General features: G+C 43.7%; 1 protein-coding gene across 7 annotated transcripts in view; it reads left to right on the top strand.

Annotated features, from left to right (window-relative positions):
* The first annotated feature begins 7,347 nt into the window (after positions 1-7,347).
* Positions 7,348-13,240, top strand: part of PIP5K1B (phosphatidylinositol-4-phosphate 5-kinase type 1 beta) — a 124,068-nt gene continuing 118,175 nt past the window's right edge. Inside the window, exons 1-2 of one of the 7 annotated variants that reach the window (XM_069776560.1) lie at positions 7,348-7,425; positions 10,486-10,677. The gene's annotated coding sequence lies outside the window, so the exon portion shown is untranslated. Of the gene's footprint in view, positions 7,426-7,592; positions 7,612-8,522; positions 8,547-10,485; positions 10,678-13,240 lie in introns of those variants that run through there. The other 6 variants (XM_069776558.1, XM_069776553.1, XM_069776555.1 and 3 more) reach the window with 6 other exon arrangements.

Raw genomic sequence — 13,240 nt, 5'->3', positions numbered from 1 at the left:
GTTATTTTAAATGGTGTGAAACTAGAAGAGTAGTCAATAAAAATGTTCAGACAACATTTACTCTAACATTTTACTAATTTCTTCTCCTCCTCTGAAGATTTTGCACCAGTTTGCATCTATATCCTCTAAGCAGTAAACTCAACAGGAAAAAAATGGTTTAGAATATCTCCATGACTGTATCACAAAATGGAGTGGTTTGGACCGCTTAAAGAATCACCTTCAAGGGTATTAGCAAAAATAATTTAATAGGAATTTATAAAAGCATGACTTCACAGAATTCCATAGCAACATTCACTCTATTACTTAATACATGGATGAAACACACACAGGAAAATTAAGTCAGAATCAAACTAAAATTATGTATACAGACACCAAAGATGCAACAGGGTAAAAGGGAAACAAGCAAATGAAAATCAAGTTAGAATTGATTTCTGATGAATTGTACAGAGATGAGGAATGTAAAAAGGTAGGGGAGACCCTCCTGCTGAGTCACGAGGTTCAGAGAAGATCTCTTTGCTTTCTAAACTCCTGTTGGAGTCTAGGTGCAGCTGGGCCAACTCCGAGTCCCAGACTTGGTCAACAGTTTATATCGTACCAGAGTTCCTGGTACGGTCAATGGACGCTTAACCGCCCAACTCATAACACTTATGCTAAGGCCTACTGAGACTTCCCGAGTTCATAGATTGGCCCAGAGAGGGGGAAGAAATGCACCACCACAGACTGTTCTTCCTAGGGATTAGATTACTTCAGATACATGTCCTAAACTGGGAAACAGAATCAATGTCATCTAGCTTTTGACAGCTAGGAGAGCTCAGCACTGCTCAGTTTTCAAGTGAATGTGTGGCAAAACTTAATTTAATTAATTATCTGCCAGAACTTTGCATGCTTTCTGGTTGGCAGTGCTGGCATTTTAACTCACCCAGATGCTTCTCCCTCTTTCACTTTTAAAGAAGTTTTTACAACCTCTTTTCTCTTACATGCAATTTCCCCTGTGGACCTGGCTTAGATTATGTAATTGTCTTAAAAAAAACCCAGGAAATAATGGCAACACTGAGACTGGAAGTCCTGTCTTACACATTGTCATCACCATATACACATGCTCTGCAGCCTCATAGTTACAAGAACCAAAGAAACCCAGCTTATCGCAGAACTGTTCACTAACTCGGACAAGTGCAAGGATATATGAGTGGCTAAGAGGACACAGTCATGGATGAGGAATCCAGAAAGACTGAATTTATTTGTAAACTTGGCTGGACTGCAGGAAGAGATTCAGGGAGGAGACAGTTTCCCATATGTCATTGGTTCCAGAAAAGTGCACCTGTTCTGTTCAGAATAATAACATCATCAGTACAAAGACCACAGTTTTGCTCTAAGGCAGGGATGAAGATGACCGATTTGTTAACTTGTAGACAAATGTCTGAATTACTACGGCTCATGTGAGTATCTGTATGAAGAGCTCTCTGATTTCTAGAGTGACTAGTTCTGCTCAGTTATCTCCATTGCTTATGGAGCAAAAAAAAAAAAGAAAGGGGGTGGTGGGGGTGGTAATGAGCAATCAGTTCTTAGATGCCAAAGACTTACACCCTTCTGAAAGCAGTCATCAGAAATCCTGGTAATCCAAACTGAAAAAGGTCTGCTTTCTTAAAAGCATTCAGGGCCCTTTTATAAGGCCTTCTCTCCTGCCCTTGTTTCAACAAACAAAATTCAGGCTTAGTGTTGACATGCTGATATGCCATAGCTCATATCTCCTTGAAGGTAAGTAAGAATATAAGAAGTTTAAGATATCTGCAATTACTAGACAGAAAGGAGAAACTGCCCTTGAATATTCAGACAAATATAAGGGACCAATAAATCTTAATTTCCTGTAAAGTGCATCCTTAAGGAACATGCTTAACATTATTTTAATATATATCCTTTTTTTATTATTTTCATAAGCTGATCAAATCAGTAGAACTGGAAAACAGTGGGGGTTTTTTAATATCACCTTGCATACTCTTCAAAGACATGATGGGAGAGGAACATAGGAGAGTGAAATAGAACTCTTTGTAGTTCTATATATTTCTAGGAAAAAAAAAAACCCTCTCCAAATTAACATATCACAGAATTGTCAGTCTTGAAACAGCATGTTGTGTTTTAACTCCTGCAGAAGTCATGATCTAGAGGAAGGCTTTTGATGCAAAAGGCTTTGTTACCCATTGTTACTCAGAAGGCTCTAAGGTGCCCCTTACTTCATTTTCAGATTTCTAGAAATCCTTTCTTAGTTGTTTGGTTTTTTTGCTTTGGGGTTTTTGTTTTATTGTTTTGGTTTTTTTGTGAATGCCGAGGAAAGTGTATCTTCCTATGTGCAACTTTCCTTCAGAAAATTGGTCCATGGTTACTGGATATGTAAAACCAAAGGAACATAAAAATGAAATTACTAATGGGGGCCTAAAGTACTATCTGTGCATGATGCTGGACTCTATGCTGAACTTCCTTAGTAGCTCAAATCAGCAGTGGCTTATGGATTTCAAGACCAAAAAATTACTTTAATCACCCGATCTTGCTCCTCTGTTAGAGACAACTGGAACTCACATAAGTATCCAGCAGTGACTGAGCACTCTACATGGCCATCCTTATGCAAATTCTTTGACAATGTGAAGATGCAATAAAAATGTTAAATGTTCTGCATTGGCAAATTGATCCAGCTGCAACTGCTGATGGTTCCAGCAAAATTCATCCTGGACTTGTGCACCACTGGCTCTCCCAGTAGCATAAACTTGTTCTGGCTCACAATGGCACACAATCACACTTCTCCCTACATGGTCAAGAATGTAAGCTGATGAGGAAGGAAAGGTAAAAAACTCATCAGTATAAAGCTAATTCATATAAACTGTCTGAAGGAGTCTGAACCAGCAAAGTGAGTTTATACCAGATCATCACTCTGCCACAGTGCTTTTGATCTGGAACTATGAGTCTTAAAACTGACTTTTGTGTATTGCCAATACATGTCTTTTGTCACCTATTTATAAAAGTAAATAATAGTATTTCTCTCATCTCAGATATTTTGTGGAAGAAATACAGTCTGTGAGATGTTTTAATATTTTGAAGCCCTGAACATAAATGTCCTCTAGATAAACATTGTGGTGACCGACTGTGACTGACACACCCCCCACCCCTCCCCTGGCTTTGTAAATATCACTAACATGAAACCACAAGCCTCTTGCCACAGCAGGTGCCTGACTCTGAAGGATGGAAACTGACTTGCTTTACGGAACCTGACATGCTTTTACGGAAGCAGGCCTGTGGCTTGTGGCTTGCTTTTGGATCACAGCTACAAGTAATTGTGCGTAGGTAAAGCAACTCTCTAAAAGCTGACTTTAGGATAGAGCCAGTGGAGGATCTCACTAATGTGGTGACATCCTCCTGGCCAGGGATGCTTGACTGTATGACATTGCCAATCACCATAATTGCACTCGTGAGAGTTATTTGTATTATCATTATTCTTATCACCACTGAATGCATAACTGTCTTTATCAATGGTTATTTGAATAGAGTTAGATCTGATAAGTGCAACATAGCGAGCATTAGTGAGTATTTAGATGCTTAATAAAGTATACATATATTGGCAATTGTGATATTTGATTGGTTTAATTCCCTCCCTGTTGGAGCTCAATCGGTACTTTTATCTCCTGTTTGCAAACACTGTCTTACGGTCATTGGTCTGTTATTGCACATACACGCACTCTAAACAGTTGTGTGGCAGTAAGGTGGTCGGGGGTGGATCTGGGCACCGTTGTGATCCAGACCTGCCTGACAGCCTGAACCTTTACCAACACATGACCCCTCAGGGTGGTTGGGTTATGACAAACATCACCATCAATCCCATCAAAGAGTGATTACATGAATGTGAAAAATGTGTTGGACTACCACTTATGGCTCCAGTTTTCTGCACTTTCCTCGCTAGCTCATGTGATGTAAGCAGCATAAAGTACTAGCATGGAATTCAGCGCAGGGCAATCTATCAAAATTATAATTGCAGAAAATTAGATTGTAAGGAGCAATCTACTACCACACCTAGTGGCAACTCTTACCAGGCTGGTTTTCGTGTATCTGTGCAGGATGCTGCTGTCAGACCCCAGGGCACTTAGGTACCACCCTGGCAGTGTGAGGAGAAGAAAATGATCATTGAGATTCATAACTTGCCATTTACTGACAGTTTTCTTACATCATATAGCACTGTTACTGAATGCATGCATGAGTGTGGCGGTGCATTTCTTTCCCACTCTCCAGGCTGACACAAACTCAGGAAGGCTTGCTAGGCCTTAGCATAAGTGTAACGAGTTGGGCAGTTAAGCGACCCTTGACTGTGCGAGGAACTCTTACACAGCTAAGACAGGGAGATAGGCTGTGCATCTCAAGGACCCCTACTGTTCAGCAAAGGTGCAGGGACAGGAGTAGAGATAGCCAGTTCTAATAACAACCTGCAGCCAGTGCTTTCTAATAACAACCTGCAGCCAGTGCTTTCTCATAACAACCTTGAGACATTACAATCCTCCCCTGACAGTCTTGCAGCATCCCATATCTATGTTTTGAGTTATTCTTAAACAGTCTCAGAATTTTCCAGTGCAGCTGGGATTCTAGAAATTTGTTAATGATGAAAGCCAATCATCTCCTGAACCTACAAACAGCAGCGCTAAGTGAGGCTCTTTGAGCTCTCCTGGACCACAGTGGGCTCCAACTAGCATCTCCCTCTAAGTGGAACGCCTCTCAGAGCTCACAATCTTTCCTGTTTGTGAAAATTGGAGGTCTGTTGCCGAAAGCCGACATGACCTGTGCTGATTCTCTTCGCTCCTTGAGGCTCAAGCCTTCGCCTGTTGAGACAAATGCCAAAGCATTTGACGTGAATATTTTCACTGACCTCGAGGTGAATTTTTAACAGGTATACCTCCTTTTCTCTCTCTTTTACTCTCTTATATGTGTTTCTCTTAGTGTCTTTATGCATGCATGTGTACTAACCTGAATTGTCTATAGCAAGTAAGTTATGGTAGGTACATTATAAGTTATCAGTAAGTTATAGCAAGTATATTATAAGATATTAAGTAAGTTATAGCAAGTACATTATAAGATATAAGTTATTACTTTCAAATTTGTACTTAAATTCCTGTTGTGATTGTTATTCAACTGTGAATGAATTTTAGGCTGCTATTGCACTCGTAATTCCTCTAGATATAAACCGTTGACCAGGTCTGGGACTAGGAGTCAATCCAGCCGCACCTAGACTCCGACAGGAGTTTAGAAAGCAAGGGGGTCTTCTCTGAACCTCGTGACTCAACGGGAGGGTCATTTTATCCATGTACTAAGTAATAGAGTGAACCTTGCCAACGAATTCTGTGAAGTCACATTTTTTATACAAATTTCTATTAAATAATTTTTCTGTTGCTGATACAATTGGAGGTGATTCTTTAAGCAATCAGAACCTCTCTCTCAGTTTTAAATTCCCCCAATGGCAGTGAGTCAAAAAAACACATTCAGGTACCTGTTTGGTTCAGCACAAAGAAGAAAGAAGGAAGAAACTCTCTCCTACTTTAGGATGCTTTTTTGCAGGAAGAGGAATCAGGGGTTCTGTCTGCTCTTCTTCTTGGGCCTGGGACTTGGTGTTGCCTGTTCGCTGCGTATAACCAGTGTCACTGCTATCTGCAGTTCTTAAAACTTCCTTTGCAAGAGTTCTGTAAAACAGTTCAGTCTTGCTGGTTGAGGTGAAATGTAACGTGAAGCAGTCCACCTTAAATATCTGAAAGGAAATTTTGAGAAGCCCTGATGGTATTATATTATTCTCTGTCATCTTCCAATACTTGTATCACCACAAGCTAGTTAATGCTGCAGATTTTGAATACATTAAGAAAGTGTCATCCACTCTAAAGGTTCAGAGCTGAGCCAGATGGTACATCTGACTGCAGTGTATATGAGCCACTGTACTTCTACTGGTGTGAAAAGCAGAACTGAAGCATCAGGGGATGAGATCAGAAGCTAGTTTACCAGAGATCTCTCTTGCAGCTCTGACCTAAGGAGGCCATCATCATTTAAGTGGTGTGACTATTGCACATTGATTTGAGTAAACATGTGATGTAGTTGCTCTGCTACCGTTTGTTATAAATACCATTGCAGATAAAAACCGCAGTGAAGTAACGACCTTGATCAAAACGGAACAAAATGGAAGTAGCACGTTGAAATGCTGTGTGATTTCTTTCACACGCGCACACATACAATAGTTCCTTCTGCACTTGGAATTCAACTTGCATGAGTCAGCGTATCCGACATCAGTAATTACAGCTATAAATGCACAGCTATTACGGACTCATCTCGTGTAGCTTGGGAGTAGTCTATTCTACCAGGAATAAAAAGGTCCTGAGCAGACGCTAAGGGTTTGTAACCATTCGCGAGCAGAGACAGCCACCCGTGCAGCCTTAGGTTGCGTGGCAGGGGTACAGCCCCAGCACTCTGCTCCCTGAGAAGAGCTCAGGCCCCTGTAGAAGAGATGTTCCCTTGAATGCAGCAGTGTTGCAGATGAGGTCCTACCAACCCTCCATTTTCTTCAGCAGGAAATCTTTGCATATTCATTCTCCCAGCTTCCCTTCTGGGAAGTTCCCTTCACTCATCTGCAACGATTTATAGCCTTCCTCACTGCCCTCCTCCTCAATATCTCCCTGAGGCCTGCAAAACTTAAACACGGAAAGTACGTGACGGGAGAATTAACAACTTGGATTTTCGGCCTTCTCAGCGTAGATGGGGGTGCCCAGGCAGATGCTGCAGTGACAGTTCTTGTGTTGTTCTGCTTAGGGCGTACGCGCATCCGGGCGGCCAGCCCAAAAGCAGTTTTATGTGAGAAGCAGCACTGGGAGCTCACATGCGACGAGTAAGCGCAATCCTGGAGAAATGAAACGAGAGGTAAGGAAGCGAGCACATGCCGGATGGTCACCCTTCGTTCCAGGCTGGCGGGCTTGGCCCAGAACGGCCAGCTGGCCGCGGAGGCAGAATCCCTCCTGCCAAAAACGGTCCACCAGGTGCTGTCACACTTCAGTGGGCCACCACGGCCCCGCACATCAAAGCAGCACGCAGCCCTTCACCACCCCTCGCAGCTATGTCTCCTGGGGACCCCGGACCCCCAACCACCAGCCGCTCAGCCGCCCTGGGCCCCCACGGACTCCCCAGAGCGCTCGCAAGCACAGGGCAAGAGGCGGCAAAGGACGAGGAGAGGCAGCCGGGGCCACGGGGACGCCGGCCCGCGGGCCGGCTGGGGAGGACGCGCAGAGCGCACACAGGGCGGCCCCGGCCGCCTCGGCCCTCGGGACTGGCGGGAGGAGGCGGCCCGCAGGCGGGGCCTGGACCGCGGCCCGCCGCGCCGCACCGCCTCGGCCCGCCTCACGCAGCCACACACCGGCGCTGGAGGTGAGGGAGCTGCGGCGCTGCCGTCCGGGCGGGTCGGGGGCGGCGGGGGTGGCAGCACGGTCCCCACTCCGGCCTCGGGGGGCTCGGCGGGGCGCCGGAGCGGGGAGGGGAGGGGAGGCGAGGCGAGGCGAGGCCTCCCGGCGGGCGGGGGGCGCCTCGCTGGAGGCCGTCACAGGCTGGCGGCGGGTGAGGCGGGTGCAGCCGTACGTGCAGTGCTTGTGTCGTTTCTTGCCTTGTTTTTCGCCCGCTGTGGGGCGGGCGGTCTCGCCGCGGGGCGTGGGGGCTTCGGCGCTTGTCTGATTTTATTTTTAGGGCTGTTTAATTCCACACACAACCCCCCCCCCCCCCCCGCAACGGCCGTCCCAGGGAGCAGGTGTGTGTGGGAAGCCGGGCGGCGCGGGGGCTGAGGGCTGAGCGCTGGGGGGCCGGCGGGCGCCCCGAGCTGGGCTCGGGCAGGTGCTGAGCCGGGCCGGGCGCGGCTGGTCCCTGTCCCCGCTGGGGAGCCCCGCCTGCACCCGAGGCCGTGCCGGCTGCAGCCTGAAGGACTGGCAGAAAACGCCTCTTATTTCTTGTCCTTTTGTGTTTGTTGGTTTGTTTGGGGCGGATTTTTTTCTGTGAACTTCCACGGACTTTTAAGTCTTTTAATTGTGGGACTGTAGCTTCTTAAGGAGAAAAAAAAAAAAACAAAACAAAAAAAAACCAAAAGCAGATCCCCAGAACCCCAACAAAACCAAAACCCAACAGCTTGCGAGGGAGTTGTGAGGGGTAGGTTCCCGCATGCCTTAGGCGCTGGCTCTTCCAGGATTAAGCCCATCGCCGTGGCCCGGCCGGGCTCCGCCGGGCGACTGCTGACTGCTGCTGTCGCCGCCGCCGCGGCCCCCGAGAGAGAGCAGGGCTGCACCGAGACCTTTCTGTCCAAGAGGCTGCTTTTGCTGAACAGCCTCCGGCAGCGGGCAACTCTTTTGAGTAGTAAACTACTTGCCTCTTAGTACCATAAAGTGGCTTTCCTAAAGTAGCAATGTTTCCAATACGCTGCTTAGGTATCACAGGTTGTGGTGGGTTTTCTCTTCTCCCCCCCGCCCCTTTTCTTTTTAATGCTGCTTCTTCACAACGGAGCTATGGTATGTGCTGTTGCTTTAGGAGAACTTTGTGCGGATGTTATGTTAGCTCTCCCAAAAGAAATGTAAATATACTTGTTTCACGTTGCTTCTAAAAGGATATTGCTTCAGGTGAAGAAACAGTGGTTTTGTTTCTTCTATTTTGTCAGAGAGTTACGTATTTATGTAAATGTTTTGAGCTAATATTTGGGTAATGTAAGGTGGAGGAGGGCTCAGATCAAAATTAAAAGCACAGAAATTCTTCTTAAAATGCACCTAACATAAGGAGCATTGGCAGTTTGGGAATTAGTGAATGTATATTGTAGCACCCACTGGGTTTTTTATGTCTCAACATAAATTTATAGGATGTTTATCCCATGGTTTATTATGGTAGAGATGCTTTTTAATAAAGTTCATTAAATGGTCTCTCAAAATTCTTTCATCTTCAAAGCAGAGAATACATAGTCTGATGAATGCCTAATGTAGTTGTTACTCTGACTGTTCCAGAACCTAAAAAACATAAATAATTCTTAATTTTCTCACATCTCTTCCTCCACCCAGATGCTTTCTCCCATCCTTAATGTACTTTTTTGCCTTGTAGCCATCTCAAAACTGATTCACAAAAACCAAAATTGAACACAAATATTTAAATGTTTTGTTTTTAGAGGTCAGTTTCTGGTAATTAATATATTGAGGGAAAAATAAAACATGATTGTAAAAATGTTCCTCTTCACTCCTTTTATTTTACTGTATTTCATCTGTTTCCTGGATTCTTCCACTCCCCCAGTTAGATAAAACAGTGAGTGGAAAATCACATTCTAAGTTTAGGAATTGATCCTTAAAGCGTTAAAAACAGCAGGAGGTTTCTTTCACTGAGTTCAGTTGGTGCTAGTTTAGGGCTGTTTATAATCTTTAGTTACATATTTAGGTCTTCTTGATAGCGGGAGAATTGAAACACGTGCCTAAAAATAAGCATATACTTACATGGTTTGTTGTAATTGCGTGTGTTTGTGGAATGGTGTTGATTTTTTTTTTTTTTTTTTAATTTTTTTTAGTTTTGTTTCTTATCTAGCCTGGAGGTAGCAAAGGGATTTTTTTTTTTTACTTTTGACACGAACAGAATGGGCTGGAAACTATAAAAAATACTTTCTCTGTGGCTTGCATAATGTGGTCCATATAGTGTTGAAAACGTGCTTACTGATTCTTGCAGCTCCATGTGTACAATGTCTCCTCTGTGTGTTTATGGTCTGTGTAACCAAGGCACTTCATGTGTGTTGGCGTTCTTGGCTACTTTAGGATAGAAGCTGGCAACAGCCTTTCCTTAGGACCTGGGCAGCTGTTTGTAAGGCGCTGCCTTTCCTCCTGCCTCCAGCTCCCATTTGGTTTTAAGGGGAGATAAGAGCTGGCACAGCTTCTGTGCTGTTTTCAGCACCCTGCAGGATATGGTGGTGTGCTAACAATTGCTATAGCCTGCCTCAGTGTTTTTCTTACAGGATTGCAGAATGTGTACTTGGTGGTGTTGCAGTGTGGTTATTTTGGTTACTGCTTGTAATTATATGGTGGTATAGTTGAAACTTATATACTGTGGAACCTAAAAAGCAAACTTCACTAATCAGACAAAATAAAATGTGCACTTAGAAGCATAGAGATGAGCAGTTTGGTGTATGTTGTAATGTTCAAAACCCCATATTGCTTAGAACTGAATAGCTAACTCTGCACAAGTTAAATGCAGTGAAATGCTTTTCTAAATGAAGTCTTACTGACAGTGGATTGGGAGGGAGGAGGGTCCTCATGCCTTCCCTGCCATCCAATGTTAGTTACAGCTTGGACCATTCTTCACCTTCTAGATGTAATTTGTGTTTGAATCCGTTTTGTACTGTACCTGCTTGTTGTGGGCCCACACCACTGATACTCTGAATTTTATTTTCCCTAAATAGATGAAGTGTCTGATTTGTCATTGCAGATTCCTGCTGTGGTTACGAGGTCATGCATCTTGTCTCATTCTTCATGTTTGTACAGTCCAGAAAGAGCTTTTTCTCCTTCTGTGTGAGGAAGAAACTTCAAGTCCTCCCTGAGTGAGCTGGAAATCCCATCTTTTACCTTCCCTCTTCATTCTTCAGTTGTGAACTAGAAAACCGTATCAACCTGTGGTAAGGTACAAGCTCTACCATTTTACTATTATTTCCTCCTTGCTGCAAAACTAGCTGTTTTAGTGTGATCAGAAAAGTGGGGAGAAGCCGTAGGTGTTGCAAGTGCCTTGTGTATTTTCACCATTGTCCAGATGTGCTTGTGTTTTGTATTTTGAAATAGGAGATTTTTAAAAACTAAAAGTAATAGTAAGCTCGCATTAGTTTCTTCAGTGTGTCACAGCTATGGTCTGCATCATAGTCAAGTAAATTACTTGTAAAATTTTGTGTGGTGCAGTGTATGTGCACAGCCATAAGATGCTTCCATCTTAGTAAAGCAGGTGCTGGATGATGGCCATTTTATTAACTGTGCTCATTTTTATTGATAGCTCTTTTAGCTTGAGATTCATGTCTTGTATGACTACATGCCACCCACCCAGCCCCGCTTTGTTTTTTATGTGATCCTTGTTACTGCAGTGTTTCAAATTCTGTGGATAGTGATACACCTTTTAAAATGTCTCTTTGAGGCCAGGGAATGCCAGTATTACACATCCTGGAGCTGAGACACAGAGGCTGAAAGATTCATCCAAAGCAGTGTAAAAGAAGTGCATGTCTGCAGGTCACAGCCCAGTGTTAATAAGAGGATTTTTATCCTCTCTTAGTAGAGACCAATTCACTGTGAATCATAAAACTCATCCTATGAAAAAAGTACCAGGAGTCTGGAACTGGGTTCCACTTGGTTCATTTCGTCTGTACAAACTTCCTGAGTTGGCAGGTTTTTGGCATGTGAAGATATAAATTGGAAAGCCTGTCTTGGTGTCCTTTGACTAGAGCTGCTAGTTTGTGATCAGAATTATATTAGTTATAGTGGACACAAATACAAAGATGGTTTGATTACACAAATACTTAAAAAATTGAATATCATTCAATAGTAGAAATATTGCTGTAATTTACAAATGCATTTATTAAATCTTGTTCACAACTCCAGAAACAGCGCTGTGCTGTTTCCACTGAAGGAAACTGCTAGCATTTAAGTTTATAGCTTGATAAGAAGTGCAGTTTAATGGGATGTTGCCTTCAGCACCAAAGCTGACTTAAAAATACTACAATTGGTATGGCAGTTTGCCACTTTTTTGACTGTGGTTGCACAACTGTTGGTGAGGCTTTGTGATAATATCAGATCACTGAATTGATCTGAGTTAAAAAGAACGTTGTAAGAACAAAAGAAATTGGTGTGGAGAACAGCTATTTTTCAACTGAGTCTTTAACTGGTGCTGTTTGCTGGTATGACCGTTTGTGCAGCTCTGCTGTGCAGGTGTGTAAACAGCAGTGGAGAGGCAGAAGAGAATTGAAATTAGTAGAGTGAGACTTGTTCACTTCTTTTGCTCTTGAGAAAAGTTTGTAAGATTGCTGTTGGCATTCCTGTGATCTAGTCAAGAGAGAGAAACCTGTTGCTTGGTTGCAACAGCTGTTGCCCCCACCGTGTCCCCAGTCTGCATCGTAGTCTAAATCTCACTTTCTGTGCCCATCAGGGCTTTTTGTCTTGTTGCCGCAAGTCATAGCGTAGCAGAGCCCATGGTCAGACCTGTGTCTGCAAAGGGAGTGAACGGGCCGGATTCTCCTTGAGCTTTTTTGTACCCAGATCTTCCCATCCCTCTCTAGCTGGGAAAGTAATTTGCTTTTTTCTCCTGTTGAGTTTGTTTCCACAAGAAGTTCTTGGACTGGGTATCAGTGCAAGTCAGCCAGAGGATACATCCATGCAGCTAAATGATAGCTTAATTGGAGCAGGGGTGTGCCTGTCACTCTCCGGGTCTCAGGATAGCTAGTCCTAGCAGTAGCATCTGGGGGAGCAGGGAGGTACCAAGGGTGGCAAGCTGATGGGAGCTCCAGGTCTGTACTGGGGCTTGTAGCCTGTGCTGGCCTCTGTCCTGTGTTAGTTTGCCGCTTTTGCAGACTGTCGTATGTAGAAAGATTTCCCGGTGCTGAAGTGGCAGTCCCATTTAGTTATGTAAACTCTTGTGAAGTCTCCTGCCATTTGCCAGAAGACCATGAGAGCCAATAAGCATTTTGTCTTGGATTCGTTACAAACTGTTATTTCTTCCCCAAATCTAAGGTTGATTTTTTTTCAGTTCGTGAAGAGGATTAACTGCATGAGATAGCATTTCTCAAACTGTGGTTTGCTCATTACTGATGATTTTTGAGGCAACAGTAGGGTCACAGGCTGTGTGTCAAATGATCGTGTTTTTTTTTTTTTTTTTTACTTTACTAAAGGTTTCTGCTGGTCTCTGAGTGATTTGGAGGACAGTTTGTAATCTGATGGCTTACAAAATTTGGGAAATGTGTTTTCTTTGTTTGCCTTTTTTTCCCCAGCAAACTCAGTTGTTGGTAAACCATCTTAAGTACTCAAGATCCAGAGAAATGGGGAGCAGCCAAGTTTTTGTCTGGATAATGTAAAAATCCATTGCAACCACCACTGCTGCCTGTCTCCAATTAGAAGAAATGTTTCTTTTGGGTCAAGATAGCAGTCTTCATGGTTATGTACCTTCCCTAACCCAGGCTGTAAAGTTGTAGGATTATTAAAAAGGAGGTTAG

The sequence above is a fragment of the Haliaeetus albicilla genome, chromosome Z (genome assembly GCF_947461875.1).
Source record: "Haliaeetus albicilla chromosome Z, bHalAlb1.1, whole genome shotgun sequence".
NCBI lineage: Eukaryota > Metazoa > Chordata > Aves > Accipitriformes > Accipitridae > Haliaeetus > Haliaeetus albicilla.
Note: the sequence above shows the minus strand (reverse complement) of the source record. Positions and strands in the feature narration are given on the sequence as shown.